At 38.4% G+C, this 18,360-nt stretch overlaps 1 non-coding gene across 1 annotated transcript; it reads right to left on the reverse strand.

Moving 5' to 3' along the window:
- Nucleotides 1-1,776: 1,776 nt before the first annotated feature.
- LOC138986614 (U6 spliceosomal RNA) lies at nucleotides 1,777-1,882 on the reverse strand. Its single transcript, XR_011463418.1, has one exon. It is a non-coding gene; the product is annotated as a U6 spliceosomal RNA (small nuclear RNA).
- Between the last annotated feature and the right edge of the window lie 16,478 nt (nucleotides 1,883-18,360).

Raw genomic sequence — 18,360 nt, forward strand, 5'->3', positions numbered from 1 at the left:
GATTCTTTCTTCAATCCTGGGTATTTTCTTCTCTGGCATGTGATGATCAATAGTCATCGAAATACTTAAGGGATTCCTCTCCAAATTTCTGGAACTCTCTCTGTCCAGTTTCTTCCATCTGTTACTCTGCCCTGTGAAATCTGGTGACGTTGGGCCTCCCTGGACCTCATGTTCCTTCTTCTCAACTCAGGGTGACTGCCCTGCAGCCTGGAATCTCTCTTCAAGCAGTAAGCTGTGGTAACAACAGGTTCAGTTTGTTCATTTCCCATGTCTTAGCAACCACTCTTCTCCACTGTCTCATGGCTGATATTGAAAGCCACTGTTTCATATAGTTTTCCAATTTTTTAGTTGTTTTGGGAGTGTAAGAAAATCTGGTCCCTGTTAGTTCAATTTGACCAGAAGTGAAAGTAAAGGTATCATTTTTCAAATGCTCTTGATTATTATACCTGCTATGGTCACAGGAGTTTACAAAATAGGGGCTGATACAATAGGAGTAAATTTCATGATTCAACATTTAATGAGCAACTTTTATGGACAAAGGTAATGAGCTAAATACTGGGAAGAATAAAAATAAGCTTTCTGGTCACGAGGAGCTGGCACATGGTAGGCAGTCTGGGGCTTTTTGAAGGCACCAGGATGAAGAGGAGAAAGAGACATATATCATAGTATGTTAGAAAGTTAGGTCTCTTTCAGAACAGCTCCTGGAATGGGGCCTGGGCTGGAACCACTCTGTGCTGGCAGGGTTGATGTCAAGTTCCTTCAGACAGGACAGTCCCTGAAGGGTAGCTGCCCCACTTGGAAAGAGCTGCCAATGCCTTGCCTTGATGAACCCGAGGACTGCTAATTTCTTTATCTCACCAGTTCCCTAACATGCTTGCTTTTGTCCACTGTGCAGATGATCCTAACAAACAGCTCTGAACCTTGCAGGAGATACATAGAGGCAGGCAAATCACATTTGGCAAACATTATGCTGTTACCAGGATAGCCATTCTTAGATAAATTTTTATTGGAGCAAAGTTGATTTATAATATTGTACTAGTTTCATGTGTACAGCAAAGTGAATCAGTTATACATACACACACATACATATATACATATAATCAGATATATATAGATATAGATATATATAGATATATATATATATGTTCAGTCTTTAAAAAAAAATTTCCCATATAGGTCATTATAGAGTATTGAGTAGTTTCCTGTTCTATACAGTAAGTCCTTATTAATTATCTGTTGCAGTGTATATATGTCAATCCCAATCTCCCAATTCATTCCTCCCCCTTACACCCATCCCTGGTAACCATAAGTTTGTCTTCTATATCTGTAACTCTATTTCTGTTTTGTAAATAAGCTCATTTGTACCATTTTTAAAGATTCCACATATAAGGAATATCACATGGTGTCTTTGTCTGATTTATTTCACTCAGTATGACTATCTCTAACTTCATCCACGTTGCTGAAAATGCCATTATTTTGTTCTTTTTTATGGCTGAGTAATATTCTATTATATATATGTACACATCTTCTTTATCCACTCCTCTGTCAATGGCCAGTTAGGTTGCTTTCATGTCCTGGCTATTGTAAATAGTGCATCAGGGAACACTGGGGTGCATGTATCTTTTGAATTCTGATTTTCTCCAGATATATACCCAAGAGTGGTATTGCTGAATCATATGGTAACTATTTTTAGTTTTGTAAGGAACCATCATACTCTTCTCCATAGTGATTGCATCATTTACATTCACTGGTACCATTTTCTAAGATGGTACATGTGAAAATATGGAATGCTTCCATATTTGCACATCATCCTTGCTCAGGGGCCATGCTAATATTCTCTGTATTGTTTCAGTTTTAATATATGTGCTGCCAAAGTGAGCACTGGATAGCCATTTTAATATACATATTATCCAAGAAGAAACTGAGACTTCTCTTAGCTAGGTCCCCAGAGTTAGTGTAAGGATCAAAGTCTGACTGCAGGGCCCATGATCTTTTATTTTTTGGCTCCAGAAAAACTGCCTCAGTTTCTTTCTTCTTTTTTTTTCTTTTGATCTCACCATGCAGCATGGGGTATTTTAGTTCCCCCACCAGGAATCAAACCCTCCCCTCTTCAGATGAAAGTGTGGAGTCTTACCACTGGACCACCAGGGAAGTCCAACAATACAAAAGTATCCATTACTTCTCACGTCCTCTATTTGCTGACTGTGTTCCTTACATCTAAAACCCTCTGACCTCTTGGTTTCTGATTAACTTCCTTATGCTGGAAAATATGAATCTCTTCTTCCCACTTGAGTGTGACTTCTGATGCCTTGCTCCCCAGTATCTATGTATTTCTGTACTCTCATATCTTCTTCACACCTGGTTCTTAGTCATTGCTTTGATCTGCCTCTTGTTCTGTTTGCCTTTTATGTAATCTTTCCCCCCACTTTTTTTCCAAACGCTAAACTTTTTATTCTGTATTGGGGTGGCAATGGCAACCCACTCCAGTACTCTTGCCTGGAAAATCCCATGGAAGGAGGAGCCTGGTAGGATGCAGTCCATGGGGTCACTAGGAGTCGGACACGACTGAGTGACTTCGCTTTCACTTTTCACTTTCATGCATTGGAGAAGGAAATGGCAACCCACTCCAGTGTTCTTGCCTGGAGAATCCCAGGGATAGGGGAGCCTGGTGGGCTGCCATCTATGGGGTCGCACAGAGTCGGACACGACTGAAGAGACTTAGCAGCAGCAGCAGCATAGCTGATTAACAATGTTGTGGTAGTTTCAGGTGAACCAGGAAGGGACTCAGCCATACACATACATGTATCCATTCTCCCCAACACCATCTTCCCATCTAGGCTGGCCGATAACATTGAGCAGAGTTCCATGTACTATACAATAGGTTTTTGTTGGTTATCCGTTTTGAATATAGCAGTGTGTACATGACCTTCCCAAACTCCCTAACTATCCCTTCTCTCTGGCAACCATAAGTTTGTTCTCTGTGAGTCTGTTGCTGTTTGTAAGTAAGTTTATTTGTATCATTTCTTTTTAGAATCCACCAAAAAAGGGATCTCATATGGTATTTCTCCTTCTCTGTCTGACTTAATTCACTCAGTGTAACACTCTCTAGGTTCATCCATTTTGCAGCAAATAGCATTATTTCATTCTTTTTAATGGCTGAGTAACAATCCATTGTATACTGTGCCTGTGAACAAATAAATTAGTACATGAATATTCAATATTCACAACATTCAGTTGTGTTTGAAAGTCAGCCAAGGGGATGCTTTGTTGAACCTGATGGAATCAGACATGGAAGAAACACATCAGGTTTAGAAACTTATAATAGAAAGCTGACTATCCTACAGTAGCAATGCCAGGTAATGAGTGGAGGAATCTGGAAATAAGGCTACATAAAAGGCCTTTTGGATCATGTTTTTCACTCTCCTTATTTATCCCACTTTAGCTATACTAGATTTCTTTCTGTTCTTCTAGCATGCCAAATATGCTCCTTCCTCAGGGCCTTTGCACTTGCAGTTCCCTCTGCCTGGAAATATCCATACTACTTACTTCCTCCAGTTAATTCTGAAATTTGGTTAAAATTTACCTCCATGAAGAGATCTTTTTTTCACCAGGCACATAAAATGACAACGTTATTATTCTACTTCTGACCCTGATTTATTTTTCCTCAGATCAACAACTATCATATTACCTGTTTATTTTCCTTTGATAAGACATCCTAATATTTTTTTCCATAATGGCACACTGAGAAAATGATACCATTTGAATGGCATACTGGAGGAAATGGAGGAAGCCAATTGTGATTGGTGTTAGTAAGACTGGAATGGGGGAGAAACTCCAGCCATTATGGAAACCTCAGTGGATGAAACATATATGTTACGATTCTGGCACCTGTTAACACCTGTCCTTCCACCAGAAGTAAGTGTCATAATAGTCCTGAAAGCAGAGCCTGACATGTAGTATGTGCTAAATAGGTAAGTTATATCATGACTGTTTCTTCATATCATTAAAAAGTCATGAATATTTTAAAGACTCTTTGATCTTTTGTCATATTGGAGTATATTTCATTTAATTGATCCTCTATTATTGCACTTGGAGGTGTTTTCTGATACTTGATTTAAAATCTGCCTTCTGGCCTTGTGAGTTATTAGTGAATTGCTCAAGACTTCAAAGGAATCATGTGCATGTCACCATACATGCCATCTGAGTAGCACTGTCTTCCTGGGGAAGACATCAGACTTGAGAAGGCACACACCATTTTCACTTCGATACACAGATACACATCAAGCCCTAATGAATCCTGGTATGTATGCTCCTGGAACAATCTGAAACATCTCTGGGCTTGTTTAGTGTATCATTCAAAAGGAATGAGAGTTGGTACATGTCAAATTCTCTATGGTTCTCATGTCCAACATGAACTGCATAGGAATTCCATCAGTAAGTTTTTCCCTTGATAATCACCTCTAAAACAGAAACTTGGAATAGAATCAGGAAGGGATGTGAAGGAGAATGAATGTATGAGGAGTATGCAGGAGATGCTGCAGGTGAAACTTGACTCCCCTCCCTCCCAGTGATAAGGGAAACCATGCAAGCTAGTGTACTTAGTGAATGCCAGAGGCATTTTTCTCATTCCTTACGGGCAGGGTGGAAATGTAGTCTCTTCTAAATTGTACCTGTACCTGTGTGCTAGGTCAATTAATCAAAGTGTAGGTACAGGACACATACACAAACGTATTTTGTAAAACTCAATCCATCCCTGGCTGCACAAATGTCCCGTCTATCAGAATGTCAGTGACCTGTGTGGATTTATGTGTTTTTGCACATTTTCTTAAAAAAATTGTTCTAACTTGAAAATTCATGGAAACATCACAAAGATTTTTTTGTTTTGTTTTGTAAGAAAGAAGAGATATAGTCAAGGGTTTGAGTGAAGAACTTCTGGACTCGAATCCTAATTATGCCACTTACAAATGTGTGATCTTGGACAAGTTACTTAACCTTTCAATATCTCGATTTTCTAAGGATAATACATATTTCACACAATATTAGGAAATGAGATAAAGACACTTGGGGCTTTACTGGTAATGCACCTTTTAATAGAATGAAGACATAGATTTTCCTCTCCCTCTTTCTTAAAATTCTCACTCTCTATTTAGAGACACATTTCTTAAAGTGTGTTCATTAGAACAAACATGAACCTGTTCCAAGACATGCTCAAAAAAAGAGGGACCACTACACCCTAACTTCACTTTTAGAGATTCATTATGCCAATTGGCACATTGAAGGCTTAGGAATTATATGGTACAGAAAATCGGTTGATTTTATTTAATTTGGTATTTCTCTGTCTTATCTGACCAGGAGATTGTTTATTTCTGATGATACCTCTTAGCAGCTTTCTGAATGATTCTGTGATAAAACACACTATGAGAATGGATCTTCTAAGGCACCATCAGAACAAACGATCACTGAATTTAGGGGAAATCAGGAGTGTCTGCAATGAAGCTACATTGTCTTAACTGGAAAACTGGAGGTCCTAGGTTGCTTAGAGACATGGTGTGTGTGCGTGCGCTAAGTCACTTCTGTCGTGTCTGACTCTTTGAGACCCTCTGGACCATAACCCGCGAGGCTCCTCTGTCCATGGGATTCTTCAGGCAAGAATACTGGAGTGGGTTGCCATTTCTTCCTCCAGGGGATCTCCCCAACAGAGGGATCGAACCCACGTCTCCTGTGGCTCCTGCATTGCAGGTGGATTCTTTACTGCTGAGCCACTGGGGAAGCCCATTTATAGACATACACATCTTGTAATAACGTGATAATATGATTTTTAAGTTTGTAATAATCCCAAAAAATAATTTTATGTATCTAATTCTTTTCTGCTTACTATCTTAATTTTTATTAGCCTGTTATTTTATTGACTTGTACTTATCTTTTATGTTTTCTCTTCAAGCATCAACTCTTGGTTTGCTCAGTGTGGGTGTGTAAGGGTGGAGTCTCCCTTCTTCACAAAACCCCTTGGTAGGTGCAGCTTCCAGTAGTTGGTGACTCATGAATGACAAGACTTGAAACACTTTAAGCATTGATTATAATGAGATTGTAGCAAGTTATTGCTTGATGAAGTTGGCTTTATTAATAGATGAGATAATCCAGTTGTTACCAAAAGTCTGACTTGTAAACTTCTTATAATCCTCTTATTTATTTAGAAAAATTTTTTGAATCTAATCCCATCACCATAAAACTTAAAGAAATTTCTTTACAGCACTTCATAGGTTGCCAAGAAAAGTGAAGTGGATTAAATCAAACATTTTTCTCTTTTCTTTATATATACACACATATATATTTTATTGAGGTATAGTTACAATGTTGTGTTAGTTTCAGGTGTAGGGCCCTGTAATTCAGTAATATACCTCTATTCTTTTTCAAATTATTTTCCCTTATAGGCTATTGTAAAATATTGAGTATAGTTCCCTGTGCTATACAGTAGGATAATATCATTTATCTGTTTTATGTACAGTAGTGTGTGTGTGTGAATCCCAAACACCTAATTTATCCCTCTCCCTCCTTTCCATTTGGTAACCATAACCATTTGTTTTCTATGTCTGTGGGTCTATTTCTGTAAAAAAAAAAAAAAAAGTTAAATAAGGAAAATAGGATAACAAGAGTTCAAGTAGGACAAAAAAAAAGATAGTTTCCCCTCACCCACCTACTCCTACCAAAAAAAAAAAAAAACCCAGAAAAGGAAACTTACAAACCCTGATCTTCATTCTCATACAAATAAGAGAAAGGCAGGAAAAACAATAACAAAGACTTCTGAGCACAGAATAAGAAAAGTCAATTTTAGAAGTGCTAACAAATATTCTGTAACATAAAGGTAATTGTAAAATTATATAGGTAGGTCTGAAAAGAGAAAATTATACAGAAAAAGAAAATGTTTTTCACCCTCCCCCCAACTAACAGATGGGGAAGAGAATCTGTTCATTGCTGACGCCAAAAGACAAAGACTCCTACTGAATATTTCATTTTCACCCTTAAAATAAGATAGCTGTGTGCAGAAACTAGAATGGGCAACACCTCCCCACAAAAGTAAAATGAAAATAAATTAAAATATTATCACCGTGACATATCAGGACCTGTACAATTCCAATCTGCAATGGGACTTATTCTTGTAAAGATTTTCCTGTTTCTAGTAATAGCAAGCTAGGTTATTTTGGAGAAGGCAATGGCACCCCACTCCAGTACTCTTGCTTGGAAAATCCCATGGACAGAGAAGCCTGGTAGGCTGCAGTCCATGCGGTCATGAAGAGTCGGACACAACTGAGCAACTTCACTTTCACTTTTCACTTTCACGCATTGGAGAATGAAATGGCAACCCACTCCAGTGTTCTTGCCTGGAGAATCCCAGAAACAGGGGAGCCTGGTGAGCTTCCATCTATGGGGTAGCACAGAGTCGACACGACTGAAGCGACTTAGCAGCAGCAGCAGCAGGTTATTTGGGCCAACTTTTTTCAGAAAAACAATGACAAATTATGGATAAATGCAAAAAACGAAGTTATTTTTATAAAGCATTGAAGAGCTAACAAGATAGGAATTTCCAGGATAAACTCAAAGGGAAAGCAGGAATCTAGAGAGGTAAAGGGAGCTAAGTGGCCTCTAAAGGCTTTTGTCAATCAGGAAAAACGAAAACTTTAGTTTTTACAGCCAGGCTGATATGGTTACCCAAGGTGGGAAGAAGTTAAGAGAAGATGCTCCCCAGTATAAGTAGAATTCCTAAAGGGCTATACTCTTTGGGTCACTGTGAAGTAGAAGTAAATTGGCCTTTGAATATAGTTTTATGTTTTATATTTGACATCTTATGGATGGACCCCCCCCCCAAAAAGCAACATAAAAATGAAACCCTCTAGCACTGAATTTAGTTTGAAGTGATACCAAACAGATAGTATCCCTAGATATTTGGTTTAAGTAAATGTGTACTTTCTTTTGTGTATTTTTGCACCTTTTATAACAGAGTTCAAATTATTATATTTTCGAAGATATTTAGTGCAAACAGCGCCACTCATAAAGCAAAAGAAGCACTGTGCATAAGAACAAGCAGAAAGAACAGACAGCAGAAAGAGATCTACAAAGACTCTGGATGTGGAGTTATTATTTAAGACTTACAAAACAATTATGCTTTCAATGTTTAAATAAATGAAAGATAAACTGAAATATTGCAAACAGAAAACCTTATGAAGTAAAATCAGATCTGAAAAAGGACCAGTTAGAACTTGTAGAAATGAATATATGTATATAAATAAATAGACCCATATAGATATATTCATGATGGATATATATCTATATACATATGTGTTTGTGTATATGTATATACACATACATATATATATTTGTATATACATACACACATTTACATGAATACATTACAGATCAATGCATAGAAATTAAAAGACTATTCATGGATAAAAAGATAATTGGGAGTTTGAAGATAAGTCAGAAAAAATTATCCAGAATGCACCACAGAAAGAATAAAGGATGGAAACTACAAAAGAGAGATTAAGAGATATGAGGGTACAGGGAAACGGTCTAACAATAATGTATTAGAATCCCAAAAGAGCAGTAGAGAGAAAATAAAGCTATAATGGTTATTAATTTTTAGAAATGATAAAATATATAAACCCAACATTCTGGAAGTCCCTCAGTTTCAAGTGAGAAATTGGATAATGAAGATGTGGTACATGTATACAATGGAATATTACTCGGTCATTAAAAAGAACAAAATAATGCCATTTGCAGCAATATGGATAGACCTTGAGATTGTCATATTGAGTGAACTAAGTCAGACAAAGACAGATACTATTGGATATCACTCATATGTAGAATCTAAAAGAAAGGGTACAACTTATTTACAAAACAGAAGTGGAGTCACAGATGTAGAAAACAAACTCATGGTTACCAGGGGATAAGAGGGCAGGGAGAGGTAAATTGAGAGATTGGGATTGACATATACACACTGCTATATATAAAATAGATAATGAATAAGGACCTACTATAGCATAGAGAACTCCACTCAATACTCTGTCAATCTATACGGGAAAAGAATCTTAAAAAAGAGCAGATATATGTATATGCATAACTGATTCAGTTTGTTGTATACTTGAAACTAACACAACATTGTAAATCAACTATACTCCAATAACATTTTTTTTAATTAAATAATACCTAAATTAGTGGGAAAATATGCCATGGTCGTGGGTCAGAAGAGCTATTACTGTTAAGATATCTATTCTCCCCAAATTGATCTATGGACAAGCAAATTTTCCACCAGACTTTTTGTAGATATCTAAAACTTCTTCTAAGATCTGTATTATAAGGCAAAGAAATCAGAATAACTGAAATAATTTTTTTTTTTAGAATAAGTGAAATAATTTTGAAAAAAGAAAAAAAAATGAGAAACTCATACTACTTGATTTCAAAACATACTATAAAGTTACAGTAATCAAGTTAGTGTGGTATTGGTGAAAATACCACACATAGATCAATGTGATAGAGTAGGAGTTCCAGAAATAGACCCAGTCTAAAATGGTCAATTGATGCAAAAGTAATTCAATGTAGAAAGGATAGTCTTACCAACAAACGGTGCTAGAATAATTGAATATCATAGGCATGAAAATGAACCATATCCTATCCCTTACACTTGATAAAAAAGTTAACTAAAAATGACTCCTAGATTTAATATAAATATAAAACTATAAAACTTTTAGATGAAATCTAGGAAATTTGTGTAACCTTGTATTAGGGAATGAGTTCTTAGATATTAACCAAAAGCATGATTTATAAAATAAAAATTTTTAAGTCAGATTTTGGGAAAATTAAAGCTTTGCTCTTTAAAATACTATTAAGAGAATGAAAAGACAAGCTACAAACTAGAGAAAATATTTGCAAATGATATCTGGCAAAGTAATTATGAATACATAGTGAACTCACAAACAAAATTCAACAATAAGAAAGCATATAACCCCTCAAACATAGGCAAAGATTTCAACAGACACTTCTCAATGGAACTGTGTGGAAAGAAAATGAACACAAATTTGATTGTCATCATTAGTTATTGGGGAAATGCAAATGAAAACCACAGGGAGATACTACTATGCACCTACTAAAAGAGCTAATATAAAAATACTGACAGTAAAATATTGAAGTAGATATGAAGCAACTGGAACTTTCATACATTGCTGATGGAAATGCAAGGTGAATTTTCTTATAAAGTTAAAATTGAACTTACTGTCTGACCCAGTAATCCCAATGCAAAGTAATCCCATTACTATTTACTAGAAAAATTAAATTTTCTGTTCCCACACTAAAACTGTACATGGATGCTTATTGCAGCTTTATTCACAATAGCACCAAACTAGAAATAACCTAAATGTCCTTTAGTTGGTTATTGGTTGAACAGTGTACATCCATAAAATGAAATCCTACTGAACAATAAAAACAAGTTAAATGTACATACATGTAATGATATGGGTGTATATCAAATGCATTTCTCAGTGAAAGAAGCCAGACTCAGAAGGTTATATATGGTATAATCTCATCTCCATGACATTATGGAAAAGGCAAAGCTATAGGGAGGGAGAAAGGTAAGTGGTTACCAGGCTTCAGGGGAGAATGAAGGTTTGACTATAAAGAGATAGGATGAGCTAATATTTTGGGCTAAGGGAGCTATTCTGTCTCCTGATTTTGATGGCTATTATACAACTCTGTGCATTTTGTCAAAACTCATAGAACTATAAAAAAAGGTGTGTATTACTGTATATGCATGTGTGCTAAGTTGCTTCAGTCATGTCCAATTCTTTGTGACCCTTTAGACTGTAGCCTGCCAAGCTTCTCTGTCCATGGATTCTCTAGATAAGAATGCTGGAGTGGGTTGCCACTTCCTCCTCTAGGGGATCTTCCCAAGCCAGAGATCAAACCCAGGTCTCCTGTGGTTCCTGTATTGCAGGAGGATTGTTTACCCCTGAGCCCCTGGAGAAGTCCATATTACTGTATATACATAACAAAATTAAGCAAAATGTAACTCCCTTAAATACCTCATGTGCCAGAGAAATAAAGTTTAACATTATCAGATACCAAGGTTAGAGCGGTTGTGTAGTGCATTCTTTGGAAACCTAAATCTCCTTTACAAACAATGGTAAAAATGTGCTGCATTCTTTGTTAACTTGAACCAGGAACAAATGAATAATTTCAGAATCATTTCTCAGGTAGTTCTAAGTATGTCATAAATCATATTTGTCACGGAAAATTCAGTAGATTCTTCTACAGTATCTCTTGTACTTTATCAGGACAATCTGCAGGACTTTTGATACTAAAACATTTAAAAGATGATGGCTCAGATAAGCTGTCTTAGTCAGTTTTGTATTAATAAAGGTGTTACTTGAAGAAAATGCTATGGTTTGAGCTAATACATATGTAGTTTAAAATAATTACATTACTGTCTGTTGACTTTGGGGCTTCCCTGATGGCTCAAATGGTAAAGAATCTACCTGCAATCAGGAGACCTGGATTTGATCACTGGGTTGGGAAGATCCCCTGGAGAAGGGAATGGTAACCCACTCCAGTATTCTTGCCTAGAGAATTCTATGAACAGAGGAGACTGGCAGGCTACAGTTCATGGATTTGCAAAGAATTGGACATGACTGAGCAACAAACTTTCTGTTGACTTTGCATAGAGACCTAAATTTTCTTTTAAAAAGTATCATGCTATCATTTAGCAGTCCTGCAACAATTTTGGAACTACAATAAAGATTGATATCCTTATGGAAACTACACAACGTGCACACACATGCATACAAATGCTAACACACACAGACACAATTTTAATAACTTAGACACACATATAAATACACACAGTCACATGCACACACATGTAGACGCTTATAGGCACATACATAATATACACACATATAAAACACACAGGCATGCACATGTGTGCTCACACAGAGTGCAAATGCACAAACACATCTCTTCCCACTGTGCACATACTTATTTTCCCTCTCAGAAATGCAGATCATCTCTTAGAATCCAGAGTATAAAAATTGCATTTAAAGGTTACTGTGTCTCCCTTAAATAAAGGGAGCTTCTGCCTCAAATCCATTTTGAAATAAGCTGGTTATAAGTGAAAAACAGATGGAGAAAAGATCAGGCATTACTTGGATTCTCAGCTAAATTCTTTAGTAATATCCAAACATAATCCATTTGGGTTTGGGAGATGTTCACTCTTGGAGCTCAGCCACCATACTGAATCCAACAGCCCCACCTCCCTGCCACCCTCAGCCCTGGCTAAGTTCCCAGCTGGCAGCCAGCACAGACTTGTCATGTGTGAATGAGCCAGCTTGGAAATGGATCCTTCAGCCCTTGGTTGAGCTGCCCTAGCTGATGCCATGTAGGGCAGGTACAAATGCTCCATGCCAAAGCCTGCCTAAATTTCACATTTGTGATCAAAATGATTGGTATTGTTTTCAACCAGTAAGTGTTGGAGTGATTTGCTATGCAGCAATAAAGAACTCGTAAATACAGAATAAAAATACATTGAAATGACTTTATATTCTCTCTTGACATTGTCTTCCCTCATGAGTCTATAAGGAGGAGGTAGGTTTGGAAAAGGGTGCTGTTCTTGTTGTAGTTTGGTTGGAACAATTCAGAAAGAAGAATTCCAAGTGAGGAAAGGGACAAGAGTCAAGTCTCAGAGGTAGAATGAAAGTGTTCTCATTGCATTCATCAGGCATTATTTACTATTGGTTTTGGGTGACATCAAGTGCTTTAAAAGCAGAGATTTTAATGAGTATAACCAAAATGGGGAGGATGGGGAGGGTGTTGGGCATGTGTGGGAAGTGAAGCTATTTTATAGATTATTTTAAAATGCATAAACATTTAAATATATCCACAAGCCAATGAAAGCTCCTTCCTGGTCTATTCTATAATTAGGTTAAACTATGAAATTGATGTTATTCAATAATTTTGACCTACAGAAAGATCAAGGTCATATTCTTAAACCTAATAGATCATTAAATAACATTTATATTTGTTTACCACATCCATCCCTAGGCAGTTCTGCACTCTTTGGAAGTTTGAAGTCTAGAAATTACTAAAGATATTTTGCTATTATAGTTGATGAATGCTGTGATATGCCATCTAGATCTCCCCATCTACTCTGCCCAGCCTCTGCAAGTACTGCTGATAGCTTTTGACCCCCAGGCAAGAGTACTGGTGTGGATTGCCATTTCCTTCTCCAGGGGATCTTCCTGACCCAGGGATCGAACCCAGGTCTCCTGAATTGCAGGCAGACGCTTTACTCTCCGAGCCACCAGGGAAGCCCAGGAGACTGCCTCAGCGCTGCCTTGCCCAAGGTCATGCTCCCTTTCTAGAGCAGCCTACACCTAATGACTGATTCAAGAAGGAATAGAAAGGTCTGATCTTCACACTTCTGTACTGTTCAGTCCCTAAGTCATGTCCAACTCTTTGTGACCCCATGAACTGCAGCACGGCAGGCTTCCCTGTCCTTTACTGTCTCTTGGAGTTTGCTCAAACATGTGTCCATTGAGTCAGTGATGCTATTAACCAGCTCATTCTCTGCTGCCCCTTCTCCTTTTGCCTTCAATCTTTCCAAGCATGTGAGTCTTTTCGAGTGAGTCAACTCTTTACATCAGGTGACCAAAGTACTGGAGCTTCAGCTTCTGCATCAGTCCTTCCAGTAAATATTCAAGATTGATTTCCTTTAGGATTGACTGATTTGATCTCCTTGCAGTTCAAAGGATTCTCAAGCATCTTCTCCAACACCACAGTTCAAAGTCATCAATTCTTGGGTGCTCAGCCTTCTTTTTGAACCAACTGTCACATCCATACATTACTACTGGAAAAACTATAGCTTAGGAAATGGCAACCCACTTCAGTATTCTTGCCTGAGAACCCCATGGACAGAGGAGCCTGGCAGGCTACAGTCCATGGGGTCGCAAGAGTTGGACATGACTTAGCAACTAAAGAGAAAGAGATACAGACCTTTGTCAGCAAAGTGATGTCTCTGCTTTTTAATATGCTGTCTAGGTTTGTCATAGCTTTCCTTCCAAGGAGCAAGCATCTTTTAATTTCATGGCTGCAGTCAGTGTCCACAGGGATTTTGGAGCCCAAGAAAATAAAATCTGTCATTGTTTCCACATTTTCCCCTTCTATTTGCCATGAATTGATGGGACCAGATGACATGATCTTCATTTTTTGAATGTTGAGTTTGAAGCCAGTTTTTTCACTCTCCTCTTTCACCCTCATCAAGAGGCTCTTTAATCCCTCTTCACTTTCTGCCTTTAGAGTGGTGTCATCTGCATGTCTGAGCTTGTTGATATTTCTCCCAGTAATCTTGATTCCAGCTTGTGATTCATCCAGCCCAGCATTTTGCATGATGTACTCTACATATAAGTTAAATAAGCAGAGTGACAATACACAGCTTTGACATACTCCTTTCCCAATTCTGAACCATTTTGTTGTTCCATGTCCAGTACTAACTGTTGCTTCTTGACAGCATTCAGGTTTCTCAGGAGGCAGGTAAGGTAGTCTGATATTCCCATCCCTTCAAGAATTTTCCAGTTTGTTGTGATCCACACAGTCAAAGACTTCAGCATAGTCAATGATGCAAAAGTAAATGTTTTTCTGGCATTTTCTTGTTTTCTCTATGATCAAACGAACGTTGGCATCTCACTTCAATTCATAATAAGTCCAAATAAATAACCAAGCTTTAGACCTCAGTGTAGTGTCAACTTAGACTTCCATTGACTCCAAAACACAACTTCTCTCCCCTCCCAGTTTTGTTTGTTCACAACTCTTCCATAGGCTTTGATCTCAGTGCACTCACTCCCTAATAATCTTAGCGCACTGTAAGCTCTATTTCAGAGTCTATTTCTCAGGTGCCTGACCTACCACAGTTGGTGCCAGACCTGACAAAGCAAATATTGAGAATAGAATTAGAAACTGTATCACCTGCCACCCAACTGGCAATGAGAATCTCATCATTGCTGATAGGTGGAACCAAAGAAGCTTTTGGCACAAGACAGTGTCATTGTTAAAACTTTCACTGCTAGTGAAGTGAAATGGTATACTGGTGGAAAGGAATGCACTAGCTGATGCCATAATTCTGGCATTTAGGAAACATGAGGGAAGGAGTAACTATATGGGTAGTGGAATTAAGTGGAAACTGAAGACCAGGCCTGGGACTTAATTTTAAAAGGCCTTCAAAAAAGATAAATTTAAAAAAAAATCCAAGTTCTGTTATGCCAAGGTCATGATCTGCACTGGGAAAGATGTGGACCCTGACACATAGGCTGGAGACAGATAGGTTAATAGTCGCAACAGCTTAAAATCCCAGGTTACCAGGAACCCTATGGCCCCTCTTCTCTATAAAAGACTAGCTCTCCCTACTTATTTAACGATGATGCAGGAACTTATACCACATAAGAAAACCTGTATTCCCCACCCAGCCTCCTATCCCAGGATATGCCTCAGCACTGTTGTGATCACTAAGCCAATATCCAGGGTTAAGCTATATCATGGTTTTGCCAGGGAAATGATGCTCTCATAAGGTAGGAAAGGGACTCAGCCTTGAATTATCTGCAGTTTCCAGTCAATGGGTACTGCCATGAGTTGGGGGATTATGTGTGTAGGACTGGTTTCTAAGGGCACTTGACTAAGCAGGGGTGGGAAGCAGAATATAAAGTTGGAAAATACAGAGTTTATTGATTTGGGAGCACTCTTCCAGGAAACAGGATTTAACTCCTTGGCAAGGACTCCAAGAATAGTTACTTTTCCAAACATGGACAAAGCAATGGTTCACTTTAAGTTAGATAGAGACACCAGAGTTGCAGGTATTGGAAGACTATAGGGCAAAAGTGGGAATGCTGAAGTGGACATACTGTGTAAGTCCAGAAAACACTCTGAAGGGCTGTATTTATTGGGAAGGCTAAGAGGATACACCACTTACCATCTCATTTGCCAGATGTGATGGTGAGAGGAAACCAACATCACAAGAATGCTTTATGGTGGTAGTCCTCTGTTGGCCAGTGGTGATGCTGCTATAAAAGTGACCTCACTGATAGAAATGGGGGTGCTAGAAGCCATGCGGAAGTGCTATAACCATTAGAAGCCAGGTCAATATTATTATAGTGATGAGCAACAAGTTTAGAGCAAGAGCCAGGGGATCATGACTTTCAAAGAGTGATGGAGATGTTTAATAGAACATGGCATCACTAGGAGAAAAACAGAAGGAAGCTAATCAATCCATAAAATCAAATGAGATCAAGGATAGATGATCAGGTAGCTAAGCTCAATTGCTTCAATAAAAGTTCCTATTTCTTTCCCAGTTCAGGAGTTTTGGGAACCAGAACCTATTAACTGAGAAAGAAGTCACTAGGATAACGGATCCTGAAACACTGTGGTAAGCACACCAGTAATAATTGTCACAGTCCATTGTGAGAGGGACTCATAGCTTTTTACTGAGTTAACTGTACACTGAAGAAGGGGTAATAGCCAAACATTTTAAGAACTTTTGGGCACTAGACCCAACTTGACACTGAAATCTGAATACCCAAAGCATCATGATGGATTCTTATTGGAGTGGGGGGAAATGAATGCCAGGCAATAAATGGAGTCATGATTCAGATCTGGATCACGATCACAGTGTTTCCACTGTGATTTCCACGTTTCCAGTGGTCATTTCCTTGGCCCTACAGGTATAACTGAAATGGACTCTCTATTAACTGAGTGGAAGTGAAGTCGCTCAGTCGTGTCCAACTCTTTGCGACCCCGTGGACTGCAGCCCACCAGGCTCCTCTGTCCATGGGATTCTCCAGCCACGAATACTGGAGTGGGTTGCCATTGAGAGAGATCCTTAAATCCTTAGAGATTGGTACAGCCACAAGGATTAGAGCTATCGCAGTAGGGAAAGCCAAGTGGCAGCTTCTAAAATTGCACCCCCTCCAAGAAAATACAAAGGTAGTAAACAAAAAATAATGTCTAATCTTAGGGGAAATGTAGTGGTGGTAGTCTTCTTTGTATGTTCATTTGAATAACCAGTCTGGTCCTTGTAAAATCTGGACATATGTTGGAAGATAAAAGTGGACTACTGCAAACCAAGTAATAGCCCCAATTTCAGCTGCTTGTGCCAGGCATAGTATATTTGCTAGATCAGATTAACATGATCTCAGGTACATGGTATGTGGCTGTTGGTTTGAAGAATGCATCTGTCTCTATTCTTATCAGAAATTCTGTTCATTGGGAATATACCACAGAATACTTTTACAGTCTTGCCCCAGGGCTTTCCTTGTCTTCTGTCTTAAAATAGTCCAAAGAGATACAGACCAGCTACACATCCCACAGAACGTCATAGTGGTCCACTGTATTGATGACATCTTGCCAATCTGACTCATTAAGAAAAAAAAAATACCTGAAATATTTCCAGTGTCAAGACTCATGTACTCCAGAAAGCAGGACATAGCCCTTATGAAAATTTAAGGAACTGCCACAAAGTTAACAGTTTTAGAACTTCAATTGCCTAGGGTATGCCAGGAAATCCCCTAACAATAAAGGACACATTTTTGCATCTTGCCCCCTCACCATAAAGGAGCACATCACCCCAGAGACCTCATTGGGCTCTAAGGGTATCTGGAAAAGTGCTTACATCTTTGAATAGTGGTACAACCCATATATCGGGTGACACTAAAATCTGCCAGCTTTAAGTGAGGTTCAGGCTTCCCTGGTGGCTCAGAGGTTAAAGCATCTGCCTGGAATATGGGAGACCCGGGTTCAATCCCTGGGTCGGGAAGATCCCCTGGAGAAGGAAATGGCACCCCGCTCCAGTACTCTTGCCTGGAGAATCCCATGGAGGGAGGAGCCTGGTAGACTACAGTCCATGGGGTCGCAAAAAGTCGGATATGACTGAGCGACTTCACTTTCACTTTCAGAGCAGGAAAAAGTTCTGCAGCAGATCCAGGCAATGGTACAAGAATCACTGTTGTTTGAATCCATATGACCCAGCAGTCCATATGATATTAGAGGTATCAGTAATTAGGAAAATTCTATGGAGTTTATAATACTCTCTCATCAGAGAATTACAATACAGACCCTTGGGTTTCTGGAGGAAAGCCATGTCATATACTTCTAAAAAAATAACTCCTGAGGTGCTCTGGTGGAGATAAAGTGTCTGATCACTGGGATACAAAGTAATTATGAGGCCTAACTCATCTGGAATATTGTCTATTTGGCCAACTTTCTTTCACAAAGCACTTTCAAGGACAGCCTACTCACCTGCTTGATGAGATGTTTTGTATTTAATTCTTGAGT

Source organism: Bos mutus, chromosome X (genome assembly GCF_027580195.1).
Source record: "Bos mutus isolate GX-2022 chromosome X, NWIPB_WYAK_1.1, whole genome shotgun sequence".
NCBI lineage: Eukaryota > Metazoa > Chordata > Mammalia > Artiodactyla > Bovidae > Bos > Bos mutus.